Here is a 23241-nt window from a genome sequence, read left to right as displayed (position 1 = left end):
AAGATAAGGGAAAGATACATACCTCTCCACTGTCTGGTAACTTTGATAGTGCAAGATAGGAAAAATGTGCAGAGCACAGTGGAAGGCACCATATGCTGTAAACAAGTAGCTATAAATATAGTTGCATTGAAATGCATACTGAGATTTCTCCATGCTATAGGTGAACATGGTTGTGCTGGTCCTCTTGAATTGGAAACATCGCTGCTTGGATTTTTTGGTAGATTGTATTCCTGATCAGTAAACTAACCCAAGTATGGGCAGTTCTGCCTCTCGAGTCCTTTCTTTATAATTAACTCTTATTAGAGACCAGAGTTGTGACAATGATAAACCAAAACAACATTATTGGATGGATTTGGTACTGCAGGTCCACCTCATGGCTACCTGGTAGCTTTGTCATTTACATTTCAGTAAAATCATTTGGAAAAGTTGCATCAACTCAGAATAATTTTGTTTTGTTCTTATAACTCTCTTGATTTTCGTCTGCTCATTTCGTATCTCTTTTTTCTTTCTTTCTAACCTAGTTTATGGATTTAATCTATCATTGGCAATCTATCATGTCTACTATTACAATACCCAAAAGTTTTAGAAAGCCTATTTTAAACACAAGCAAAGCAGATAGTTGCCTAGAGTTGAGGAATGGTGGGACAAATAGACTGAGTGGTTGGTCCCCAAAGTCTTAGAGCAACAGTTGTGGCTTCTTGCCTGAACTGCTGCTGGCAAGAGGCTGTGCAAGTAGCCAGCTGTTTAAGTAGTGAGGAGGGAATGGGACATGTGGTGGGCCATAACTTCCCCTCATCGCTTTTCCCACCAGGCCAACAGCACTGCGCTACCTGACTGGGAGGGGGCACATGCAGACAGTGCTGCAGGGTTGCAGTCCAGGAGGGAGCGAGGCTGAGCAAGCACACAGCAAAGCCAGGGCTCCCCGTTACCTCTTAGTTGCTGATTCATCTATTTTGGAGGGGAGGTAGTTTTGGGGAATGTACTGAGAACATTGCCCACTTGGCTAGGAAACTTTACGCTTCCTTTGGAAATAAAATCCAGGCAGGAAGTGCTTTGTTCTTTCCCTGTGATTTCCAGGAAACGGTTGAGTTGTGGAATCTCTTTTTTAAGTGTTACCTGAATCCTCACATTCCTTTTTGTTTCTCCTTCCTTATAATAGTTTCTACATAAAGATCTCAAAGCATATTCTCAACACTCATGAATTAAACTTTATAAGTTGCTTGTGAAGTTGATCTGTTATTAACTTGACTGGCCTTACAGAGAAGCTGAAGCACAGAGCACTGAAATATCTTTCTCAAGGCCAGGCATAGATTCCCCAGAAGAGGTGTTAAGTAGGACCCAGATTTCCTGATTCATAGAGCTGTTCTTTAAAATAAATAAAATTCCCTTTTGAATTCTGAAGATGTTCTTTGATGGTGGTGACGGCAGTATAGCAAGCCTTGTTTCATATTTGTAAAACTTTTTATTTTCCTTTTTGATCTCACATCCTTTAAACCTTATTATTATTATTTTTATTGATGCCAGCTCTAATCTATTTCTATTTTTATTTTGGCAGCCCTGAGTTTTCCATCACATTGGTGGAACTGTCATTTCCTAAACTTCTTCATAGTATTAAAATTGATGAGATTGACTTGAAGCTGCTTTTACTTTTTTTTTTCTTTTTTTTCTTGCTCTTTTAATAAAGGCAAATCAAACTGAGATGTTCCACATTTACACCTGTTCTTTCTTTCACTTGGTATATTCTGATTGATGGCTCTGTTTCTTACTACTCCTTTTCTATTATCATGCGTATCCATTTGTAGTAAAATACCCAGCTATCTTCACTGTTGTATTTTCATACTCCAGTCAAAAAGCTCACTGCCTCTCAGTAACCAATTGCAAACCCTTTTCTTTTCCATCCTTTTCAGGAGCTTTGTGTGGCAGCTCAGTCCTGCTGCAGACCAAAACCTTTGCCTCTTTTTTCCTTACTCATGCCATGAAGTCATATCTGTCTGTGATATCACAGTGGGCTGCTGTGGGAAATCTTGTGATATCTGAAGCAGAGGATTATAACTAGGTTAACAAAGCCATGGCAGGACTGGAATGATAAAGGTGTTTATCATACCATAAAGCATCTTAGTAATTAGAAATTTAAGCACAGACGTTTCCTGTTTTTTTGAGGGAGAGCTGGAATTTTATCTGCTTTTCTCTCTTTTGCTTCATCAAGGAAGTTCACATTTATAAAGCAAGAAGAATTGAAGCTGCACTTTGTTTTTCACACAGTAAGAGGGAAGGGAAAAATGTGCAGGCAGGCTAGGTCTATAACATTGATTTGTAACCAACAAAGGAAATGTCTACTTATGAGACACAAATCAATGTAACCAGACTGTGAAAGTGCAAACAGAGATGTGAGAAAATTATTTGATCGTTAGTCTTCCTTCGGAAAAGACAGAGGGACGGATTCTGCTCTCATTTATGAGGATGTAACTTCCATGAAATTGGAGGAATCTCACCAGTATAATTATGAACAAAATTTCGTTCAGTGTCTCTCTGATGGCTAGAGGTGTAAGGCATTAGTCGAGGAGAAGGGGGCTAGGTGGCAAAGGGAGGCAGAGGAAGGATGCTGTAGCAAAGAGGATATGAACCAGGTTCTGTTATTAATGAATTGTAGGTACAGAAAATATATTGATGTTCTTTCCCATGCAGAGGTGACCCATGTGAACTGTGCACCTGCTTAATTCAGCTGAAATCATAAAACAGTTTGCATTAACTTGAGACTTTCTTGCCACAGGCTGAGATGTTTCCGTAGAAATGAACTGCTCTCCTGAGAATAATCTAGTCCTGCAGGTTCTAGCCTACAGGGTCTGTTATCTAGGAAAAACACATATTAACAACAAAAGCCACCATATTTTGAAGATAATCAGAGAATATGGTGTTCTTAGTCTGTTTGGCCTGTTGGCACTAGTAGATGCTGATTTGGAAGCAAACCCCTTTATTCTGTACTAGGATAGTCTTTACAAGGACTGTCCGCTTCTCAGGTATATGGGAGCTCCTCTCCCCTGGAGCTGTTTGCACCCCCAAATTTCCTGTAGATGGATGGAGTTAGTTGAGCCAATGTAAAATCTCTGGTATAAACAGTTTCTGAAGCTGTGGTTTGGTGGTACAGTGGATCCTGGTCATAATAACCCGATCAAAACCACTGTAGCCATATAACACGAAGTGTTGATCTAGGATAAATTCACATACCAGTTCAAATGTTTTCAGAACAAATGGATTAACTTCATATGGCAGGCTTTGTGCCAGATCAGATATCACCGGTCTGCGCCACTCTGACTTCAGCCTAGATTATATATCGTCTGTTCTCTCGCAGCAACATAAACTCTTGCTAATTTGATAGTAATGTGATCATGTGCCCATGCCCAAAGTGGGCCAGATCTATACTGCAGGGTGATCCAGTGTTAAGGGTTGTGAACTAATAGCCTGAGTCTGTTCATTAGTGGGGAAACTCTTCTCAACTTCAGCACCAAAAACCCACCAAGGCAGAGGCAAACTCCCTTCCTTTAGTTAAGCACCAGGCTTCATTTTAGGTTTCAGTCACCCTTCTCCTTCAGCGGTTCCCTGTGCTTGCAATGATAGTGGGCTTTCCCAATACATCTCCATTCGGCTCCATCAGAGAAGCAGGCCAACTCATACATACTTACCCAATTTAAAGGCCTGGAAACCCATTCAGAGGTAGATACTTTTATTCTGGCGAAACTATTCTAATTCCTGTGGATATTGTTTTATTTATGTCACAATATGAGATTAAATCAGGCCATGGCTTCCCAACAGACAAAAAAAGTGAGTCTAAACAAATGATGTTTTTAAAAGCTTTCGGGATAGGAATAATTTTGAATCTAAAGCACATTAAAGGGATATTAAATAACAACAAAAAGATTACATTCATTACAAGTTAAACTCCCCTTTACAGAAGGAGATGCCACAAGTTCTGTCTAACTTTGTAAATCAAAAAAAAAAAAAAAAGTGCTCTTTTTAATTTTTTTCTAGCTTCTAACCTGTACTTGGGCTTTGAGATGGAGGCAAAATTCTCCATATCATTTGCCCCCAACTCTCACATACAGTGAATATTTACCCTTGGGTGCTCTTTGTGTTGTGATATTTTAAAGTAAATGTCTTTCTGTCAGGGATTGCTCTTATATAATACATGTTGTCATCTGGAGTGAGGCACAGTTGTGCATATTTAGCTGGTTTACTTTGTAATGCGTCATTACAAGTGACCAAAAACATGGTACAGGAAGTTGTTTGTGTGCTTTTTTTCATTGCTTATGCAACTCCCAAGCAGAAAATGTTCTTGAGAGCAGATGGCACAGAACAGTCAATTGCAAGCTCCATTTTCCAGATGCATAGATGTTTGGTGTCTACTTGAAGCCAGTTAGGATGCCTTTATAAACTTGAGACCAAGTTTTGTTTAACCCTTTACTGTGTCAATGGTGAACGTTTTCAATGGGAGTTACAGTCCCATTGGTGTAGCAAGGTGTGTTGTGTTCCCAGATGCTTAGCTGGAATCTGGGACATAGCACTGTGATCAGCAATTAAATTATTAATCCTGTTTTTCTAGAAGGAGTGTTGCAAGTTCAGCAACTCATGCATGATCTGTGGTTTCTGTTCATTTCTCTCTTTCTTTCAACTTTCTAAATAGTACGCTGTAACACAGTGGCCAATATCTGAATTTCTTACTGCTTGACAAGGGGATTACTAGATAGTGAAGGCAAATTAATTTGACTTCCTGCAGAAAAGGTAAGAACTTCTTACCCTAGGGCAGTAACACAGTCAGCTCATCATGACTGCATGATACTGATAAACTACAGTTTACAACTCAGCAGGTTTCTTGTTTGATTTGTTTTTTTCACTTGCTTGGGTCTTTGGACTTTTCGCAGTAGGCTTGTGGCTGCTCAACCATTGGTTTTTATTTGATAACAAATAAAAGTACCAGTATGTTTTTTTCCCAGTTGTACTCACAAAAGTCTGCCTGAGATCACATGAATATTACAGACTAACTTACTCAGAGGGCATCCATGAAAGCCAGTGTGCAGCCATTGACCAGTCCAATCAGTTCAGGAGTTCAAAAACTGTTTAGCTTTAGTTCAGTTCAGACTTTACTGTCCAGTGGTTGGTGGATCCAGGACTCTAATCAGACTCTTGATCCCACAATACCACTTTGTCAATGATTGTCCACAGATCCCAAAACAGGGAAATAATGGTTCCTCCAAAGATATTGCCTGGTTATATGGTACATCTTGGTCAGAAGTAGACATAGAACTGGAGTCTGACATCTGATCCATTCAGCCTTCCTATTTTAAAATACTTCCAACAAACTTTTAAGAAAGATTTTACAAGCTGTAAAAGATAATAACCTTAGAAATAAAAGCTGAAGGGAAACATTTTTTCATTATGTCATCCATTAAGCTTTTAACTATTTATTATCAAATTCCCTGAATGTGAAGAGATGAACCTAAACTGAACTCTCAAAGCTGAAAAATCCAGAAGTCAAACCGGCTTTCCAAATCCCTGGCTCTGATCCATCTCTTAAAGCAAGAAAATGTAGGAGATTGGAATGGGTGAACTCTGGCTCTTGCGTTGGTCATACCATATAACCCAAACTGAGGTGCCAAGATATGCTGGTTGATGGTAAGAGAGGTCAGAAGCAACAGGTTTCTTTGGAAAACCTTGTGAAACAGTCTGGAACCATTCCATCTGCATTTTTCTCTTCCTTTTAAGAGTCTTAAGTTTGTTATTAACCATAATCAGGATACTACAATTGATGGGCCAGACAGCACATTTCTCTACAGCAAAATTTTGTCCCGTTTGGCAAGAGGACACAGTCCAATGTCTCACAGAACAGCAGCAATATTACCGGGGAGAATTTCCTCTTTGACCTCCTACTGAAAAGTTCAGATTTTTTGTGAGGCCAGTATAATCTTTAGAAACTCCTCCTTTCTGTTTACTACTTGTGGGTTGCAATACAAATAAAAAGAAGTTTCATTGGAAGACCTCAGTGATGATTTGCAACATTATCTATTAACCTTACATTAATGAGGAAGTTGCATATTTTCCTTTACTATATCAAGGGGAGAACTAAGGGAATTAAAACATGAAGGTTTGTCAGAACTAGGGAAAGTAACAGCTTTATCAAAATGTGAGCCTTCTCTAAGAGACAGATGGAGAGTTCACATCTAGCAAGAGTTAACCTTTCAGGTCAAGATCCAGCCAAGGTCTTTGCCATTTAATGCTCTCTCAAAACCAAACACTGCTGTTGCATTTTCTTTTCCCTACCTCTCGCTGCTTGGGCTGTGAAGCAAATTGCTCGTACTGGACCAGCTTTTCAAGGCAATAAGTGAAAAAACGGCATTTTAAAATAATACTTGCCAGGTCCGGCAGCTTAGAACTGTCATATTGCATGTTAAAAGCTCTCTCCTTCCCAGAAGTGAGGTGTAAAAAGTAATATGAATATGTGTGTGTGCGCACGCGCATGTGTCTGGGTCTGGGACACAGACAGATTCCCTACCTGGAAATGGCTTGCTATTATTAGACATTCAGTTACCAGGGGTTATGTAAGACAATTGAAGCTCTGTTTTTTAACAGAGACATGATTCATGCTACTTGTAGTAACAGTAACCACCTCCAAACGAGACAGAAAGCAGACACAGACAAAAGGCTGAAGAAATCAATGCTGGCTGAATACAGCCATTCTCTTGATACCTTCTACATCTCCAGCAGCCGTGGGGTTATCAGCAGCAGAGGTTAATGGTAATTCTGAAGTATTCTGGAGTTACCAAGCTGATGCACCCATATCCGTGGCCTTTGCAGGGAGCGGCTGAGGCTGTAGGAGCTGGGACAGGGGACCGCGCTGGGCATGCTTTGCCATGTTCCCGGTGGCATCTCTAGTGTTCTGCACGAGGCTGAGGGAGCTGCGAGCAGAACTAACACTCCTACTCTATTTTCTCAGTTACTCCTGCTGGGGAAGGCTGGAACCAAAACAACTTTTGGCTCCTCTGCAGTTAACACTTCTACAGTCATTTTTATAGTAATGTGGAGGGAGAGTCGAGACCTGGAGTAGCTTTGAACTTCTGCCAGCGCTCTTCATTAGAGCAAATTGTGAAATCTGATTGAACTAGAATAGCTCTGAGCTCCCCTACAGCTAAGATTCCTGCTCCATCTCCTATGGTACTTCTTGCTGGTCGTGGCAGAGATCAAAATATCTGCAAGCTCCTTCATGATTTTGTTCATATGAGCCATTTTCGTATGACAATTTCTATTGGGAGATAGCAGGAGTAAGGTAGCTGTCAGATTGCCTATAGTTAAAGATCCAATCTCTTCTTTACAGAACTTCTTTCCTTATGGGGAAAAAAACAGGGTTACGTTCAGAACACCAAAGCAAACACCAGAGATTTACTTGTCTACAGCGTTTGACCTTCCAGGGATAAAAGGTGGGGAAGTTGTTATTAGGTCTCCACAAGTCACTGCCATTCCATACCACGACTCCTCTTGGAAGACTGGATATCCTGCAAAATTTCATTTCAGCAACATCTAAATCAGTCTGTGTAGTAACTTCTGCTGTCAAGGAAGAAGATGCTGAAAATTTGGAAATGGTCTTTTTAGCACTCAGGAGACAGCCCTCCTACGTTAGCATAACTTATCTAGCGACAGAGCCAACTGCCTTCAGTTTCATTCAAGAAAGTTTTGAAATGACCAGAGAAATAGCCTCAGAGAGGCTCAGCGGAGAGCTGAATTTCAATAAATCCCAAGAGTTTATAATTTGTTAATACTGGAATAAGAATAACAATAATTATAGCTGTTATTTTCCTTACCACATGATGCTCTATATACTGTACAGAGTAGAAATCACTTCAGCTACTATTAATTTTAGTAATCATTCTCCATCAGCCACACTGCATGAAGTTTAAGGAGAAAAGTGAAAAATAACTCAGAGTGCTTTAGAAATGGTATTTAGTCATATCCTGACTCTGACCTTTTCTAGCACAGGGTATTTAAAACCCAGTTCTGAATAACATAGTTGTCACTGACATCTTTACATTTCAGATATACATAAGAAAAATCCTGTTTTGATGCAGATGATACATAACTTTAAAATAATAATAATTACTCTTATCATCACAAATATACCTCACATCTCAGGACACGCTGCTGTCAGTGACTTGACATTTCAAATGATGAGCTTCACAAATGTGCGTAGCCATCAGATTTGATTGAACAATGTTTTAGAATAATTCACATGTTCATCTAGAACTTTTTTTTCATTGTGTTTTGGCACTGAAGCATGAAACAGGAAATCTACAGTGGGCTTCTCTTTGCTTGTGAGGAAGCAAACGCTTTGATCAGTTCTATGTACTCCAAGGCTGCAGTCAGTTATTCCTCAATGGATAATGAAACCAAAGCCCAGAGTGACTCTGTTTCTCTTGTGGATCGTGTGTGATATTTTATATATAGTTTTTGACATAAATCAAACAAGCTTTCATTTGTACAGTTTGAGGCCAGAGGCAGCAAGCACACAGGAAGAACAGTATGCATATTTAGGAAAACACGTTTGTGGTTCTTTTTACCTAGTCTTTTCATTGTGTTGGTTACTGACTCTTTAATGATTGACTTGCAAGGGAAATCTTCAGAGACAGGAGACAGTCATCCAAAACAACAACAACGAAATTCTAAATCATTTGAGTATTTTTCCTGACTGTCAGTAACATCGTTGTTTAGCTCAGCATTTGGGCAGCGGTGCTATGAATCTTAAAACCTAAGGAAAAAGCTCCTTGTCTCAGACCTTGCCCCTCAGAATGTACACAGACATGATCTTTAATATAAATCTTCCTCTAGTAGAGGCATCAGTGGATTAGGTAGCAAGTTTCTTCTGCTCCTTCTAAAACAAGTTTCATAATAGAGAATTCCCCTAAGATGATGTTTTTGTGTTGTTTTTTTGTGGGGTGGAGGAAGCAGGGAAGGATACTTGATTTTTCTGTTTATCAGTTTGACAACTTGGCTCTTGCTGCTTGAGAAAGCCAGATGTATGAATAAAAGTTTCATTTACTAGTCTATCTTGGTTCTATTTTTGTGTGTGTGTTTGTGCTTGTTTGTGTTTTGTTTTTTGTTTTTGTTTTTGTCTTTTGTGACAAATGGATCAAATTGTTTTGTTCTGGGACAAATAGATCAAATCCATCAAAATTTGTATCTGTTGGTATTCCTTTGGCTTATGTGGAATTATACCATAAATGAAGGTAAATAGTGTCTCATAGTGTCTTCTAAATAACAAACCTTGAAGAAGCAGAATCTGATTTCTAAGATTTTTATCAGTTACCGTTTTGTATCACCTACCATAATTATGTCACTGCAGTTCAGATTTGTGATTGATGAGAAGTACAAACGTGATGGCCAGACATTGGATACATCCAATGCTGTAGCATTGTGACTATGAGGGAGGGGGATTATGGTAGAACCAGTGCAGGTAGTATGAATAGTGTAACTCAACTGCGATACGTGTTGTGATGATACAGTCCCTGCAACTTGGTAAAAGTACATTATCAATTTGCAATCCTGCTTGCTGAAACACAGAGATATGTATTTCTTGCAGACATTCAGTTCGCCAACATCTACTGGAGTAAGGGTTTCAGGGTTTATGCTAAAGTATTTGCAAGGACAGCAGTCAATCAAAGCACAGCGATGTGTAATGGAGGAGGAAAAAACTCAGCTCATTCTCTTCATATGCTTTCATTGTTTTTGTTCTTCCTGAAAAATAATGTCCTTTCAGATTTCGTTTGACATCTCCATGATGTTGAACAGATTCGGAGAAATCACCAATATTTTGACAGGGTTCCTTGGCAATGAAATGTTCATGAAGCTCATCTGTCATGAGCTAATCTGGCTCATCTAGCCAAAGCAGTAGCTTAGGCAGATATATCGCTGTAACAATTTAATTTCTACACATTTTCTTCGTCTCTGGTGATTGCAGTGATGGCAACTCATATTTCAGTGGCAGAAACATTGGTGATAACTGCAGCACAGCTACACCTTTGGTTTTTTGTGAGAACTTTGCTTAGGAGAGCGAGTAAGGGTCATGTTGTCCAAGTGCCTTTTTCTTGGTAATAAGGCAATATTCTGATTGTGCTGGCCCTCTTCAGTGTTCATGGCTTCAAAACCTCTCACCTTGTTCCCCTCCCATCAACCTTTTGAGTTTCATACTATAGTCCTGATTCATTGTAACTTACTGCATCAGCACATGAATGCATGGGGCTTCTTATATCCTCAAACTGCTTCTATTAATAGTAGGTATCTGTAGAAAATGAGCATTTAAAACACAACAACACTAGCAGTATACAAGCATGACCCAGAAATCAGTCTCTTCCCTGGAAGGTTCGTGTAGGTACAGTTCCACTGAGCGTAGATTTGCCCCGTATTTGAAAACAGCACCAATAAATTCATGACCTTATGTATTTCCCTCAGTCATGCCCTACTTTAGTGCATTGCTTTGAAAAGTACGTGGTTTCATTGAGAAATGACTGTGATGGTTCCATTGTAGGAATGCAGAGAATTCTGTGTTAGGAACAACAATGTTTTGCCAGAATAATTTAAAAATAGTAATTGTGTATATAACTGTGCAGAAATATATCGTTGCCATGTAAGTGTATATCTATCTATATGTACAGTACCGTTTTTCTCTACCACTTGTGAAAGACAACTCATAGGCTGACACACTGTCATGGTTCAGTCTGGCACTGTAGATTTTTGTGTTCATTTGAATGTCTGGCTGAATGTTACATCAGGCCTTTCAATGATCTGCTTCTGCTCTGATTAAGCCTACCGTCTACTGATATTTAGTTGCCTCTTTCAGGTTCCAGCTATCTTCACCATTTCAAATCAAGAGTGCAAACTCCCAACAGATGTCTAACATCATTTTACCAAGTAGCACCTCATAGCTTTCTTAAGTCGTTTTTTTCCTTTCAGAGCCATGTTTTTTTGTTTGTTTGTTTGTTTGTTTGTTTGTTTGTTTGCCATGGGGCTCTGGAGGACCTCTCCATAAATATCCAAGCAGAAACGCTGTGTAAATGTGCCTGCTCTAAGCTTGAATTTCCAACATCTCCTCTGTATCTCCAGCTTCCTCATGTGCCTGCCAGAGCTCTGCCATCTCCCCTGATTTTTCTCAGGACCAAACCCAAAGAGTCGCTGGGCTGGACTTCCTCCTCTCTTGGTCCTTTACAATGAGGGGGAAGGTGCACCCCTTGACTTTATTGTCTACCCACAGCAAGGTTTAGCCAAGAGACTGACCTACACTCTGCTTAGGTGCTATCTAACCTACTTCTCTGCAAAGTAGGTTGGGCTTATGCTCTGGTTGGGCTTATGTACCTGACATACTAAGCACAATGAGATCTTCATTAGTGGAAAATAAGCAGCACCTCAATATATATGTGAAATGAGAGAGAACATTTCCAAAAGTTCATGGTTGAGGCCTTGTACCACTGCCTAGGGCAGGAGGGGTGTTCAGCATGGGGAGCAGAGGGGAAGGTTGGCAGAAGAGTTGTCCTTTTGGACCTTAGCTCTTAAATGTAGTTAGCTGTTCCATTAAGAATACCACTTGCAAAATAGAAAGAAATATCAGAAGAAGCATCAGATGAAAGTGATCCCTAGAAAATGCCCATTCCAAGTGCCAAATTCAAAGTGAAGAAAAGAACTGCCTGTTAAGAGAAGTGAAATTTTATACTCTCAGATAAAAGGGAGTGAGAGACAGGAAAAAGAAGCAGATACAGACAAGTCATAGAGGGTGTGTGAGACAAACACTGTGAACATGATGTAGACATTACTACAAACTGCATTGCTATTCCAGATTTCAGTAAGAACCCCTGGGACTTCAGGGAGAGGTTTTTTTCTCTAGTACTTTTGCAAAGATGTCCTTATGGGAAATTGGCCTTTACTAGGCTAGAGCAGTCCAGCCTCTTTAAACAGGCTTTCTGCAAATGTCTAATCCATTAACAAATTAATTTCTGAATTTCAGGCCCACTTACAGATAGTGGACATACGGTTTTCCCAGTAGAGTACAGAAATGAGCAGTTTCTTCTCACAGATGAAGGCCTGACTGTTGAGAAAAATTAATGCTGTGGCCTTCTGATAGTGTGCCCTGTGCTGGTAAATTCTTCTGTTTTCTATGGCACGAGTTCTGGTCTCTGTTGGAAAGGTGTCGTGTATATAATAGTGCGTCTTGATCTCTGCTTAAGACATTGCGGTCGTATACCTACCTCTGCAGGTAGCCGACGTCCTAACCTTGTTCACTTAACATAAATGCCACAGCCTGCCCTAGTCAGAGGATGTGCTTTCGTTTGAAAAGGAAACAGTAAAGTGCATCTGGAATCACCCACTTCATGCAAGAAGTTGGCTCCCGAGTCACGTTTGTTGATGGCTAATACCACTGCTCTCATCTTTCCCTTCTCACTGCTGCTTTAAAAATTTCACCCAAAATGCTACTCCTGCAGAGAAAAAGTGAGCAAAAAAGAATTGCATTTAACCTAGACAGCTCAGTCTGAAAATATATCTGTGATTGTGAAAGCGTCATTTAAAACTGACCCCACCTTACTCAAGAGACCTGTACAATATGTGGATTAAGATCAGACGTGCTTACTTCTGTGGCACTAGCGAGTTCTTATTTTCCATTGCCTCATGATAGATTGTGCTGTGCCAGCGCAGCAAATAATAATCAGAAATAAGCTCACAAGAAGCTCATCTTTTAATTTTTTCATTACTAGGGATCACACAGAAGGCAGAAAGGAGCAGACTTCTGAAGATATGAGGGGAAAAAAGCATTGCAGGGATAAAATAAATAGCAATTAACTAAAAAAAAATTGAGCCCCCTTGATCAGGAGTCACTAAAAGAAAGTAACAGAAAACTGTGGTACCAGGTTTCAGGCTCATGCACAAAGAGAAAGAGCTATTCTGCTGGTTGTGTCTTGCAGGTCGAACGTGTGGGTGCCCCTAACAAAGAGGGAATACTGAAAGGGTCCGGTGATGTCTCTGAGCAGAAAGAAGTGTAATTAGGGGCAGAGACAGAAATGTCCCACAGGGAACAAACTTAGAAAAAGCAAATTTCAGGGCTGAGCACCAACAGGAAATGGATGTTTATAGTATTTAAGCCCTCTATAAAGGAAATATTGTGGCGGTGTGTTGCGTAAAGATCAGAGTCAGGCCAATGCTTGCTTATGTGTGTTTTAAGTAATAGGATATGACAGACCACATCAGATCAATGGTGCTGATTAATGAACGGCTCCGGAAAGGTGGCAAATGAGATGAAAGGGTCAAGACACAAATTTCAGGAGGGAGGAGGAGGAGGGCCAGTGCCTCAGAATATGGAGTTATGGTTTGGGAGCCCATTAATCATCAGCATTATTATGTAAAGTACCACATTTTCTGCTGACTTTATGCCCACTGTGTCTCCACTGAAGCCACTATAGAAATTGACCTGAAGTGTACATCCTAAATCAAAATCTGTAGTACATCACTGCTATCATAAAATGGACCTTCCTTAATAAAAGCAGTAATACAATTAATGTTTCTTACACCCTCTAAATTACCAGATAAAGCTTGAGAAGAGCAAGGTGGAATAAATGTGAGGTTATATAAAATGCCCGAGTTAGTATCGTTAGTGGAAATATTTAAGTAATAGCAGTCTGCATTTCTGGAATCCATTCATCCAGAAAGCTTATCCTCCAAGATCTTAATTAAGAACACAGTACCTTGTGGAGCAGGGATGTGAATGTTTTCCTTTTCTGAATAGAGGAGCCCAGGTAGATAGGGGAAAAGTGACTTAACCCAGTGCCACACATCCCATTCCTCTGCTGTCCTGCATGTCTCTCTTTTTGCCCAATCTTCTCGTGATCAAAAATCATTTTCCTCTATTTTTCCTCTAGCTAGATAAAAACTTCTAGGAATTTTGGGGGTGTTTCCTTCTCTGTGGTGCTCTGCGTGTCTTCTGAAGTACCATCAGCTTTGTTGATGTTTTGTACTTATAACATACCTGCCAACTGTTGATGATCTCAGTGCTTTACGTGCATCACACTGGAGGAAAAGAGATGTATCTTCCAAAGCCCTAGCAAAAAAGATGGAGAAAAATGGAAATATTCTAAGCGCAGATTTCCACGGGGGTTTTAGTGCACAGATTTTGTAGAAGACTTTGAACAGCCCATCTCTAACAACTTGTTTCCCTGACCTTTGATGTGAAGCCAGATTGAGTGCTAGGCAGCGCTATGACAGAGAGCCACTTGGATTGGAATCCCAGAGATTGGAAGAGCAATAAATGACACACACAAAGAGAGAGGTGACAAAATATGCAGGATTAGTACATTCAGTTCTTAGACTTCTCTTGTGTGAAATTAGGAGTGAAGTGAGCAGGAGTTTTGCCGAAGTAAAGACTAAAGACCCAATCCTGTGATTTTCTGCTTCTGGTACAAGTTAAAAATGCATGTCGACTGAAGTACTGGGCACTCTTCAAGGCATGCAGGATGTATGCCTGAAAAAGATGAGGAACAGCCAGACAAAAGGCAGATGTGTTCAAAGTGGACACAAGAAGGGAGGTCAGCATTAACAGAATAGGTGGGGTGTGCACAGAAGTGGAAAGGACAGTTTGAAAGTAAGCCATACTGAGTGTTAGCAAGGACTTCAATCTGCGGAATCGCTGGGCATTATTGCACTTCTGAAATTCAACCCTTCGTACTGGTCAAAGGTGTCACTGTTCTGTGGAGTTCTTTTGAGCTAACCTGATGCTGGCATATGGTTCCACTCCAAACTCCGGTGAAAGTCAGAGGTTCAGGCTGAGTTGAGGATTTTTTTTTTTCTGTTTAAATTTTCACAATCTGCAATTCAAAGCAGACCTCAAGAAGGGAGAGCCCACAAAAACTGGAATCAAAGAAGATGGTTTTTGAGCCCTGTGAAGTGTAGTTGATGGGTTTTGTGTAGCCTGTTGAAATGAGTATGTAGCATATATCCCAGTCTCCAGTAAGCGTCATCATTACAAAATGTGTAAATTGAACATAAAACTGAATGTATATTTTGTGAAGTACATTATTCCAATGTCATCTAAAATCCTTCATTGTGTCTGCTGGCACTCATTCCAGTGTTCCTGCTGCACTAACAGTGGGGTTTTCTTTATTGTGTTGCATTTACAGACATAAATTCCAACTTGCACAGTGACATTAACTACCTGTGAAATAACAATTACATCTCTTATCATTTTTTTTTCACCTCCTTGATTTCTTTGATAAAGCAAATATTTGCTTTTCTTGTCTGATCAGAGCAGACAAAATTATTTATTCATGGAAACAGCACCATTGGCTTCACTGTGGGTAGGACTGAATATGCTGATGTCCCAGGAGTTCTTTGCATAAGTGAAGTAAGCAGGATTTAATTCTGTCTCTGGATGTTAACTTCAGACACATTTCCAACATCCACAACGAGCCACCCAAAGATCATAAGAAGTTAGCAAAGGAGGAGTTCTGTTAGTCTAGCGAAGGATTCAAGTCCCCCAAAAATGTAAATACTCCCAAAAACATAGGTCTGGGTGGTGAAATCACCCTCTAATAAACACTGCAGCTGAGGTTTCTCTTTAGATCCATTTCTGTGTTAGTCCATTGAGTCCAGCTCCCTCTTGAGCTTGGGACATTTCAGACATAAAGCTGCTGCTGAGCTGACTTTTTCCTGAAGGGCTGACAATAGGCTGTTTCACTGGCCTCACTGCAGTCGACCTGGTGGCCGATGGGAGATAAGTGGGGTTTCTGCTTTGATGTGAGCCGTCATTTTTGTGATGCAAAGACAGCAGAAGAAGCGAAGGAGTTTTTTTCCTTCCTTTTCCTGCCTTTTAGTTCTAAGGAAGTGTTTGTTGCTGCTCTGAACAGGACTAGCCTTGTTGTTCTGATGAGATGCATTTTGGTGCCAAGTTTGTGCTAGCTCTCCATCACTTCTCCGTGCTCATGCCGTCAGAGTGAGCAACTTCTCAGAATGAATCCTACTGATAGCCTTTTGCTGGTTCGTCCTCTCTGTCCCAAGTTCACCAGAATAGGTTGCATGGGTAGCCTGTGGTAGCTGGGGACCGATTCTGTTGTCATTTACAGATGGGGCGGGAGAGGTTGAACCAGGCTCCGGCCAGCTGTACTGACAGTGGAGAATGCCAGTTAGCATTGCAGCAAGTTTTCTTGCTCTCGGTAAATAATTATTTCCCCCCTGACCTTTCCTTTTGGTTCTTTCTGGTACAGACACAGCCTCTCTCTGTTCCCTGCCCCAATGAACGTCTGCACTAGGTCCAAGGCTTGGAGTAATTTACCTGAAGAGTGATACCATTTGGAAACCACTGTAAGTATATTTTATCTCTTACAAAAGAGTGCTTGTTTCAGCAAAAAAAAAAAAAAGGACATTTAAAAAACAAAAACAAACTGCAGCACCTGTGAGCATTACTGATGAGTGTAAGCTAAGTTTTGCTTTTGAAATTTACAAGGAAATATGTGGGCAAAAAAATATGTCAATAAAAAGCTGTTAAATATTTAAGTCGTAGCCTCACAGCATAGTTCAGCAATGGCTGGTTTGATGTGCTTGTGTCTTTTCGTTTGGCAGGTTCTCCCTGCTCCCTGCTCTAGTTCGTGCTGTTGTAGTCGATTCATCCATGTTTGTCTTCAGAGTGTTTATCTTCTTTTTTATTCTTATTACTTTTTAATGAGACACCTTTCCTCTCGCTGGTGTTTCATGCAATGCAGATTGAATTTACTGCAAGTCCTTAAAGGTTTAATCTGTTCTTTCCAGGCCTCAAGTCATCTCTAATTTGGACAGGAGTTACTTTAGGCCATTACAATTTGGTAAATTTGGCTGGATTACATAGGTAAAGTTGCCTGAGATTCGAAGACAATTTTGACTTTGCATCGTGGTTTCATTATGCTCTGAAACGATCAATTGTGTGTTATTTGCACCGCTTTTTTTTCCCCCTGTAGATCTCATAGTTTTGATTTGTTATGATCAATTCTCAGTGCTTGCCAGTATTGTGGCAGTGTTGCTGTAGCCAAGATGCTCTGAGGTTGTAACCAAGGCAAGTTTTGTAGGCAGGGAGTAACTTTTATGAGGTTTGTGGTTTAGATGGAAAAAATGGACAAATTTGGGGGCATATCAGCCCCACTTCAGGTCTAAAATAGACCCAGCAAATTTCAATCTAAGTTGAACTTAATCTCTGAGTTTAACTTGATTATGTTAATCAGTCTCCTGTAAGGGATTTTTGAGTTTATTTTACTTTTCTGCGTTGATTAAATTTTCCAGGCTTTTATTGCACAAGAACATTGGGCCTCTCTTGTCAGCTCTCCATGCCTCCCATTCTTGTTCTGCAGTATTCTGCTGGGATTTCTCTTTCATATTACATTTTATGGCGATGTTTTCAGGAGTTTGTGTTTTCTATTGTATGATACAAACTTGCAATCAGAGATTTTAAACAAACTGCCACTCATGTAGCTGTAACAGCATGAAGATCAATGTGGCTGCAAAATCATCAGAGAAGCTGTGTGAATATTCAGGCAGTCAGCCTGTGCAGGACTTCTTAGTACTGAAGCAACACTTCTGGCAGGAAAACTGGAATGGCTTAGGTTTTTTTTAAAGCGAGCTTGTCTCAGGAAGCTTCACCTGTGGCTCCAGCGTTCAGTGTGCCCTGAATTTTGAGGTGAGGGCTTTGGGCAGATTTAAGTGCTTTTTGCTCTTGTGTTTTGTTTGGTTTTGTTTGTTGTCGTTTGTTTGCTGTGTTTTCTGTGTTGTTTTTTTTTTATTCAGTGATTATACTCATCTCTCTCTTTCACTTTGTCAGTTTCTAAATATGTATTGTCAATGTCACGTCTGGAAGAGACACAACACTGGCAGTGATAAGCGCTGATATCAGGAGCTGTGTTAGTCGCATACAGGCAGAGGAAGAATGTGCAGCACAGCACTGAGAAAAAATACTGCTTGAAACCAGACGTGAATTGTTTTCACACCCTTATATTTTTAAGGTCCAAAAAGCCTTTTTTTTTAAAAAATTATATGCAGTCTATGTGAATTACTAAGGTTACAGACAAACTGTATACTCATGAGTTAAGTACAATGCTTGGACACTACAGGCAACCAGAGGGCAGTTACTAGAAGGTGATGCAGTATCTGCTAGGAAGAGAAATAATACCTGGAACATGGATGGGCAAACTCAACCAGCATCAGCACTTCTAATATCAGCAACCCGTGACATGTTCCCTCCATGCTGCTTAGTATGCAATGAACAGAGGTCTGGTTGGTGACCCAGCCCTCCCTGTATTCAGAGGCTGAAAACTGCCTCGTTATTGTTCATTATGTAGTATTATTCTTATACTGTCACAGTATCATAGCCTCCCCTGAGAGCCAGGATACTACGGTGGGTTCTGCGCAGCTACACAGGATCCAAGACCTGAGCTGATTTGTTCGTTGCTAACTTGGTCTCTCCACAGGATAAACTGCTGCTCCTTCCATAAGGGTAGGTTCGAGCATTAGTGGTAGCTGCCCTGTGAAAAGCAGTTGAAGCTCAACAACATACATTACCTGTTTTTGACAGAGACCTGATTTGGGGGGGGGGGTTCAGCTGGAAGAACTTGCTAACCCATCAAGGGGAAATTCATTCCAAACTCAAGCACTGGCTGCAGGGGAGATGTATGCAAAGAAATCGTGTGGAGAGCAAGTGGAGGACTGGGGGCAAGAAAGCCAAATGCATTAGTGGCAGCAAGAAGGGGTAAGGGTAGCAGGAGTTTGAAAGGCTCAGTGGTAGGAATTACTTTCTAGATAGTTTTGAGCTTAGAACATCCAAAAGATTACCTGTTCTGTCTTCCACATAAATAGAACGGGGCCTATCCTACTTTGCATGCAGTGCAATCACTGCAGTAGCTGCAATATTGTGAGTTGTCCACCATCTGAGACCTTAGCGTGTGATACTGTAGCATTGAGGTAGATGGCAAGGAGGGAATGCCTCACTGCATTGAAGATAGTGACAGAGGAGTTTCAGGAAACAGAAAGAAAAAGCTGGTAGGGACTGTAGGTCCTGTTTTACACAAGAGCTGAAAAGCACTAATACACACGGTTCTGTTCAGGGATGACAATGGATGTAGTTAGGCTGATATTAGGTGTTGGAGAGTGTGCAGTCAAGAAAGAAAACGTATTTTAAGTGGTGTAAATGAACATAATGAGAAGTAACGCAATAAACACAAAGGAACACTGAAAATGAATACCAACAAATAAACATATCTGGACATAGGACACATCATTTAAAAAGATGAGTAAGTAGGATGTTTAGAACTCAACTGGATAAATTTCTTTTAGATCAGTAGTAAGTATGAATTCTGTAGTGACCCTCAAGACTCAGATTATCTTGGAAAAGCCAGTGTCTTTTCTGTCCCCAACTTCTGTGAGTCTGTCCATCAGGTTCATACAAAGAAGTACCTTCTCTTTGCTATGTTGGCCTTCTGCTGACCTTCACAAGAAGCAAAGATGATGAGGATAGCGCTCTGATAGTTTTAAGAGTGAGTGCAGTACTTGGAAGGGCTTGTGCAGGTGAGTGTGGAGAAGGAGCTCAGAGGGATAACTGGGTATCAGACAGGACCCACGTGCTCCAAGGGCAAATTCCCAAGTCTTTTCCAAATATCTTGCAACTTTCATTGACTGTAGCAACAAAAGCAAACTTCTTGTTTCCAGGATTAGTCTGTAGAGGAGAATGTATTCACATGAACTAAAGTAACAAGGTAGACTGACCTCCACAATTGAAATAATCACACCAGGTTTGCAATCAATGAAGTCCAGGGATTATACATAAGTAGCTATACTTTGGGAAGGCTCCACAATCAATATTTATTACTTGCTTCATTTTCACTCTCCTCTCCTCTCCTCTCCTCTCCTCTCCTCTCCTCTCCTCTCCTCTCCTCTCCTCTCCTCTCCTCTCCTCTCCTCTCCTCTCCTCTCCTCTCCTCTCCTCTCCTCTCCTCTCCTCTCCTCTCCTCTCCTCTCCTCTCCTCTCCTCTCCTCTCCTCTCCTCTCTCCTCTCCTCTCCTCTCCTCTCCTCTCCCTCCCCTCCCCTCCCCTCCCCTCCCCTCCCCTCCCCTCCCCTCCCCTCCCCTCCCCTCCCCTCCCCTCCCCTCCCCTCCCCTCCCCTCCCCTCCCCTCCTCTCCTTTTTCTTTTCTTTGACATAGCCAAGACCAGTCATACTCTTCCACAGTTAGTGTCCCATTTTACCTTCTGGAACACAGAGATTTATTAGAGAGCACACTGATGGAAGTGTTCATAGAAGAACTATGCAATCAGAGAAGAAATTAGGTTGGAAGGGTCCTCTGGAGGTCTCTAGTCCAATTCCCTGCTCAGAGCAGGGCTGATTTCCAAGCTGGATCAGGTTACTCAGGGCCTTGTTCAATTAAGTTTTGAAAATCTCCAAGGATGGAGATGCCATAACCCGTCTTGTCAGTCTGATCCAGTGCTTAACAACTCTCCTTGTGAAGAATATAGCAATAAGATAGCAATATAAGTAGACCATGTAAGTGAATGTATGAATATTTAAGTAGAATATATAGGTGGAGATCATAGCAATAGGAGGTTTTTATATGGGAGATAGAGTAGAACAAAAGGATAGCAATATACTTAGAGAAATAGGAGCGTGTTTCTGGTTTTGCCCATTTTCCATAACTGATAACAGCAGTCTGATGTTGCAGACTGGAGAAGAAGAACCTCGTTTGAGTTTCTTCATAGGCTGTTTCCCTTCCTCAGACTTCCTTACATGGAAGTTTGTGTTCCTTTCAGGTAGTACTGAGGTACAGGGCATGTCCAAACACCATAAGAGAAATGGAGAGCTGCTTTGGAAAGGTATTGCCTTTAGTGCCAGTCAGTACCATTGCTTCTCGTCCCATCCAGGCGAGGACAAGTCTCCACACTGCAGGATGCTGATGTGGAAAAGTGATGATGCAAGAGCATCTCAGTAACACAGTGTCAGCCTGCAGAACAAGGTAGAAAATACGTAAGTTTGGAAAGGAAGAGTCAGAGGATGATGTGCACAGCCTCACTGGTGTCACTACCTATACTTCAAGTATTTCCAACCTATCCCTCTAATGAGTTTTGGGAGGTAGACACAGGATCAGCCTGATCACAATTAAGTAAAGCTCAGCTTTGGTCCGTGCTAACAAAACACTCTGGATGTGATAGCAACCAACAGGCAGTGCTTGCTCAGACTGAGCCCCTACCCTGCAAATAACAGTACTGTCCTGCCGAGGGAAAGCAGCTCTGTGTGTGGACAGAGCTGGAGTCAGAGGCCATACTCTTGAGTGTTCAACTTCAGCTACCTCCGGGCTGAAATATGGGAGCTCAGCTTCCAGACACAACCAGAGTCTAACTGACTATGTATATCGTTTGCTGCCTGGACAAAAGCCATGCTATTTGAAAGCTTCTTGGGTAGCAATGCTGTAAAAAAACCACTGATTTATACACACCGCAGTATCCAGCACGTGCTGGGTGCACATGGAAAAGTCATGGGGTCAGGACATGCGACGTGTGAGGGCGTACAATGGAAGTTACCAGAGTTGGTATGCCAAGGAGCTACACAGACTGCTATGAACAAAACATATGCAGTCTGTGCACTTTAAATTATACATGCTCACGTGCAAGCTATACATCTCATGTATGCTCATCTATGTAGCAAGACGTGGATCGTGGTGACGGGATGGGGAACAGACTGAGGGATGCCAGAGCTTGTAGTGATGAGATGCTCTGTTTACTCTTCAGGAAAAATATGTTTTTAAATACTATGATTTTCAATCTGTTTAAGATAGAGTTAATTGGTTCAGCCCTTACCTATACCTTTACAACTTTAAGTAAGGTCCATTTTGTCATCTCCTATTTGTTTTAATTTAAATCCGATTAGACTTTGGCCTGGGTTATTTTGAGCATATTGATTATATATGTGGAGAAAGCAGCAGGCTGTGCCCTCAGTCCATGCCTCAGTGTGTCTGCTGTGGGGATTTTTAACCCCAGTAATCCAAAACAAACACATTTGGGATACTAGCACTCTCGGGGTGAGCAGTGTTGCCCACGATCACCTTTGGTTTCCCTGAAAACCACCCCTGCAACACCCGAAAGCAGTCCTTCTGGACAAGAGGGAGCATTTGGGGGCATTTTGGCCTCTCAGGGGGTCCTGCCGCTGTGTGCACACTGGTCTTTCCTCCTGTTGTGCCTCGCTTTTTTCCTTTTTTTTAGGAAACTAAAGACTCCCCACTTTTTCTTCACCTTGTGGGTTGTTAGTGGAAAGGCGAGAGCAGGGGGAGGAAAGGGGCGGGGGGGGGGGTGGGGTGGCGTCGTGGTTTGTTTTATATCTTTTTGGCCCGTTTAACTTTTGTTTTCTTCTTCTCCCTCCCATACCCGCCGAGCTCTCAGTCGCGGCCGAGGAGACCCCTCCGACGCCACGGCGGCCCGGCCCGGCCTAGGCGGCTGCTGCCCCCCGACGGCGACCGCCAGGAAATGGCGGCGGGCCCGGGCCCTGCCCCCGGCCGGGCGTGCCGCCCTTATATAACGCCTTTATGTAAGCGGCCCTGGCCTCTGCTCGGCCCGGCGGGAGTCCCGCTGCCCCCCGTTGTCCCTGTAAGGCCGGGTCGTCTCAAAATTGAGCCAGAGGCCCTGCCAGGTCTCAAAAATCACGTTTTTCACCGTGTCGGCTGCAAGCTGTCCCAGGTGGACGCATACCCTGTGGGGAGCCCTTCCCATGCTGGCAATGGCTGATGGCTTGTCCCTTCATACAGAGGACCTGTCTCCATCGAGAGGAGCTCTGTCACCAGCATGGACCCAGACAAAAAGTGGTGGATGCCAGGCTGCACTACCATGGCCCCAGCAGCACCCTGTGCTAAATGTTTATCTGGGTGCTGTTGGCCACATCCTAGGCCAGGGCAGCAGCGTCCCCTGCTAGAGGCTGTGTCCCAAGGTCCCTCTGGCAGCCACCTGCCTCGAGGGAGCAGCAGAAGTGTGGCTCTCAAGTCTAAAATAGAAAAGAAGCAAAGAGGAGATCCAGGTTCTTGCCTGCCTGTACAGAGGACTTGCTGTATGAGTCAAAGTCCATCATGTCTCTTTGTTGTGCCTCGGTTTCCCCATTTGTGTAATGAGTAATCACTACCTGCTTAACACTCTTTAATCCCTTGTGTTTACAAAATACCGTGAGGTTCTGAATAGATGGA

General features: G+C 41.8%; 1 protein-coding gene across 44 annotated transcripts in view; it reads left to right on the top strand.

The window, feature by feature from the left end:
- ZBTB20 (zinc finger and BTB domain containing 20) overlaps window positions 1-23241 on the top strand; it is a 480501-nt gene that overhangs the window by 404872 nt on the left and 52388 nt on the right. For all 44 annotated transcript variants that reach the window (XM_067003602.1, XM_067003560.1, XM_067003692.1 and 41 more), the window contains one exon: window positions 16275-16371. The gene's annotated coding sequence lies outside the window, so the exon portion shown is untranslated. The remainder of the gene's footprint in view (window positions 1-16274; window positions 16372-23241) is intronic.

Source organism: Anser cygnoides, chromosome 1, assembly GCF_040182565.1.
Source record: "Anser cygnoides isolate HZ-2024a breed goose chromosome 1, Taihu_goose_T2T_genome, whole genome shotgun sequence".
Taxonomy (NCBI): domain Eukaryota; kingdom Metazoa; phylum Chordata; class Aves; order Anseriformes; family Anatidae; genus Anser; species Anser cygnoides.
Note: the sequence above shows the minus strand (reverse complement) of the source record. Positions and strands in the feature narration are given on the sequence as shown.